The sequence below is a fragment of the Myotis lucifugus genome, unplaced genomic scaffold (genome assembly GCF_000147115.1).
Source record: "Myotis lucifugus unplaced genomic scaffold, Myoluc2.0 scaffold_131, whole genome shotgun sequence".
Classification (NCBI taxonomy): domain Eukaryota; kingdom Metazoa; phylum Chordata; class Mammalia; order Chiroptera; family Vespertilionidae; genus Myotis; species Myotis lucifugus.
In genome coordinates, this window is record NW_005871179.1 from 221,243 (window position 1) to 225,848 (window position 4,606).

Genomic DNA, 4,606 nt, shown 5'->3' on the forward strand with positions numbered 1-4,606 from the left:
ACATTCCTAAATAATCTCATTATTATTTGGCTAAAATGTGCTCTACTTCAAGCTACAGGGAATGCTAAATAAGAATAAATCTGTCCTGGCCCAGTGGCTCAGTTGGTTGGAGTATCCTCTTGTACACCAAAATAGTGGTGGGTTTGTTCTGGGTCAGAGCACATACCCAGATTTCGGGTCCCATCCCCCAATTGGGGTGCATGTGGGAGGCAACTGATTGATGTTTCTCTCTCCCCCTTCCTCTCTAAAATGCATTTTTTAAAAGAAATCTGTGAATACAATGTTTTATATTTTTATTAATTTATTTGAGAGAGGAATAGAGATAGAAACATCAATGAGAGGAACATCGATTGGCTGCCTCCTGCACGCCCCCTACTGGAGATCCAGCTGCCACCTGGGCATATGCTCTGACCAGGAATCAAACCAGAGGCCTCTTGGTTCATGGGTTGATGGTCAAACACTGAGCAAAAAGGCTGCGCTAAAATGAAGTTTTAAAAATTGGGCTGTATCAGTGTGGTACCGGTTTTTAAAATAAACTATCATGCCCTTCAAAAAAAAAAAATTGGGCTGTAGCCCTAGCTGGTTTGACTCAGTGGATAGCGTTAGCCTGAGGACTGAAGGATCCCAGGTTTGATTCCGGTCAAGGGCACATGCCTGGGTTGCAGGCTTGATCCCCAGTAGGGGATGTGCAGGAGACAGCCAATCAATGATTCTCTCTCACCATTGATGTTTCTATCTCTTTCCCTCTCCCTTCCTCTCTGAAGTCAATAAAGACATATTGAAAAAAAAAAAAAAATCGGACTGCCGAAACCGGTTTGGCTCAGTGGACAGAGCGTCGGCCTGCGGACTGAAAGGTCCCAGGTTCGATTCCGGTCAAGGGCATGTACCTGGGTTGCGGGCACATCCCCAGTGGGAGATGTGCAGGAGGCAGCTGATCGATGTTTCTCTCTCATCGATGTTTCTAACTCTCTATCTCTCTCCCTTCCTCTCTGTAAAAAAATCAATAAAATATATTAAAAACCAAAAAAAAACGGACTGTAGCCCCACCCGTGTGGCTCAGTGGTTGAGTGTCAACCTATGAACCAGGAGGTCATAGGTTCGAATCCTCGTCAGGGCACATGCCCAGGTTTCTGGCTGGATACCCATTGGGGGGCATGCAGGAGGCAGCCAATCAATGATTCTCTCTCATCATTGATGTTTCCATCTCTCCCTCCGTCCCTCCCAGAAATCAATAGAAATATATTTTTACAAACTGGACTGTAGTCTCCAAAACTGAAGAGCTTTCACTCTTGTGAAAGGTTTAAAAAAAAAAAAAAGATGGAATTGTACTGGACATAAAGGTTTTTTGTTAGTTTCTTATAGGAACTCCAACTCACCTCTTCTACAAAATCCAAGCAAGCCTAAATAGCTGCCGAAAAATGTTTCTGATATCACTACAGTGTGTACACCAGGTCATGAAACACATTTCCCAGTGAAGAACAAACTAAGCCCAATTCGCTCCACAAGTTGTTCATGGCAGCAGCCATTTTTGGATCTTTCTTTATAAGGCTGTCTAGAATCTAGATAACAGGACAGACTACTACAGACACTATTTTTACTACAGACAGTATTTTCACAAACAAAAAAAGGGAGGCTGCCAGAACCGGTTTGGCTCAGTGGATAGAGGGTCCCGGGTTCGATTCCGGTCAAGGGCATGTACCTTGGTTGCGGGCACATCCCCGGTGGGAGGCGTGCAGGAGGCAGCTGATCAATGTTTCTCTCTCATTTGATGTTTCTGGCTCTCTATCTCTCTCCCTTCCTCTCTGTGAAAAATCAATAAAATATTAAAAAAAAAAAAAAGGGAGGACCACCTGAAAGGGAAGGAAAATGATGGTGTGATACATGCCTTTCCACTCTGGACCCACAATCTAGAGATCCTATAAATGATGGTGACAATAATAATAGTGTCTACTACATATTAGGTAATGAGCTAAGCGGTTTTCAATTTAACCTATTTAACCTTCACAATAATCCTATAAAGTGGCCACCGTTACTCACCGCTATTTTGCAGATAAGGAAACTGGGGCACTTGGAAGTGAAGCCCTCTGACCTAAAACCAAAAGCTAGCAGGGCCCAATTTCGAAGGCAGGCGCGCTGAATCCAGGGTATTTCTGTTAGTGCTGCCACCAGAAGCCTCAGGGCTCTCCCCCGCCAGGCTTCCCACACTCCCCGAGGCCTTTCTTTCTATCCAATTAACAGCCTCCCCGTAAACACTGTACTACCCCTGATGGCTTCCAACTTCGGGGCGCCAGCGCTACTCACCAGCTTCTGCCGCCATGCTCCTCCCCTCAGACTCACAAAGGCAAAAAGAACAGCTGACAGAAAGTTGGTTAGATGCGAAGGCAGGCAAAAAATTGCCTCATGTAAGCAGAACACACGCAGATTATCACTGGAACGCAAGTCAAGTCGGCCTCACCTCCAGCTCAAGGGATGGAAATAAACGTGGGCGTACAAATGTTCCCGAGGCAGATAAATTTGGACCATGCCTCCCCTGGCCACGCGGCAAAGAGGACGGAAGAGGTACTAACGTTTACTGAGTGCCAGCCACATGCGCCCTAGGGGAAGACAGAACCAGGCCAATGGAGACTATCGGGGGAGGAGGGGGAGAGAAGGGCACTCCAGAGTTCCGGGAAAAGAAATCCAAATAATCTGGTTCATGCGACTGAGGGGAGTGGGGGGCGCTCCCAGACAGCTCGCAAGGAGGAGAAAGGAAGGCAGAAGCTGCTCCGGAGAAAAGGCAGCCCTGAGCGTCCTGAGGAACTAGGCCGGAGCGCAGGGGAGCCCAGTAGGGCGGGGAGGGGGAGGAGCCGGAGGACGCGGGCCCGCTTGGAGGCCCGGGGGTAAGCGCCGGGGAGCTGCTTCGCGCCAGGCGAGCCCGGGGACCCTGACCCGGCCACCGCGAGGAAAAGATAAAAGATGAAATGACTGGAACCGGTCAAACCGCCCTACATCCCGCCCGGGGACTCACCTGGGCCCACCGCCGCGATCGCAGCTGCAGCCTCGCAACGGCACAACCAGCCCAAACCTCGCCCCCGCCCGACAGCGCGCCCGCGTCCCCGCTCTCCGACGGCGGCAGCGGCAGCGTCGCCTCGCTCCCTCCTGGGAAATGTAGTCGGAGACCCGCCTTTCCTTGCCCACTTGACGGTGCGCTGAACTACGTTTCCCACAAGGCAGATCAAGCGTTGGGCCCGCCGTTTTGCGTCACGCGCCAGGTCGTCGGCGGTCACGTGGGTTGCGCCGTTCCGTCCCCTCCCCCCGCCTGGGTGGCCTGGGGAAGAAGGGCGGAGGTGGACGGAAGGGGCGGAGGTGTTGCTGACGCTACAGCCCGCACCATTTTGGAACCAGCCTGGAGGGAGGGCCGGACCCCACCCACCCGCGGCCTGCTTTAGCTGTTGAAAGTCTCAGAGCTGAGAGTCCGGTCTCCTAGCTCTCATTCTATTCGGGCTCCTTATCGCTTTGTGACCTTGAGCAAACCGTCCGCCTGCTCTGAGCCTCAGTTTCCCCCCCCCCCGCCCCTTGAAACGAGACTCATTATTTCGACCCCACAGACTTGTTGTGAGGCTCTCACAAAGTAAGGCTCGTGAGAGCTTCTGGTTCCCTGAAAGCGCGATTCAAAATGGAGTTGTTTTTATTGTGATAGTGACCTTCCGAGATCCAGGAGATCCAGGAGCCGGGATGGGCTTCACCGCCCGCCACCGCGCCCCCTCCCCATCCCCGCCTTCAGTAACAATGGGAGCCCTGAAAGAGGTTTTCCGATAAAGTGTGGTCCTGTGAAGCTTCTTAAAATGGGTGCCAGAAGTTTCCCGGGGAGTGTAGCCTTGGAATCTACATTATAAAGAGACTTCTCCGGAAATAGCAGGGTTTGGCACAGGCTGATGTGCGCTGGAATTCCTGTCCTAGTGAAGTCGCCTATGAAATTCAAAGCTCAGCATTCATAGATTCATTTATGTATTGTCTGTGGCTGCTATCATACAAAGCAGCTGTGATATTCTATGACTGGCAAAGCCTAAAATATTTACTATCTAAGCATTGCAGAAAAAGTTTGCTGACTCTTGGCATAGAATCTAGAGGTTTTGACGTAGGTTAGAAGGTCCGAGGAGGTTTCCCTGAGAAAGTGGCCCATAAACTTGTAGTTAATCAGGCCAAGAATTAGGGAAGAGCGTTCCAGGCAGAAGGAAGAACACATGGGAAAGCACTGTGGTCTGAAGGAACCTGGCACATCCTAAATATTGTTAGGCCTGTCATTGACTCTAGAATGTAACAGCAACTAAAGCTCATGAGCCTGGTGAGGTCCTGAGGAGCCAGATCCTTCTGGGTCAGATAGTCCAGGTCCAGGATCTTGGCTTTTACTCTGAGAGCAATGGGAAGCCATTGAAAGGTTTATAAGCAGGAGAGGGATTCAGATTTCCTTTTTTTTTTTTTTTTTTGGTATTTTTTTAAAAGATATATTTTTATTGCCCTAGCCGGTTTTGCTCAGTGGATAGAGCAGTGATGGCGAACCTTTTGAGCTCCGCGTGTCAGCATTTTGAAAAACCCTAACTTAACTCTGCTGCCGTGTCACATACAA

The 4,606-nt window shown here is 49.8% G+C and overlaps 1 protein-coding gene across 2 annotated transcripts in view; it reads right to left on the reverse strand.

Moving 5' to 3' along the window:
- Positions 1-3,117, reverse strand: part of THRAP3 (thyroid hormone receptor associated protein 3) — a 56,262-nt gene extending 53,145 nt beyond the window's left edge. For both annotated transcript variants that reach the window (XM_006094153.2, XM_023758490.1), the window contains exon 1: positions 3,008-3,117. The gene's annotated coding sequence lies outside the window, so the exon portion shown is untranslated. The remainder of the gene's footprint in view (positions 1-3,007) is intronic.
- Positions 3,118-4,606: the final 1,489 nt, after the last annotated feature.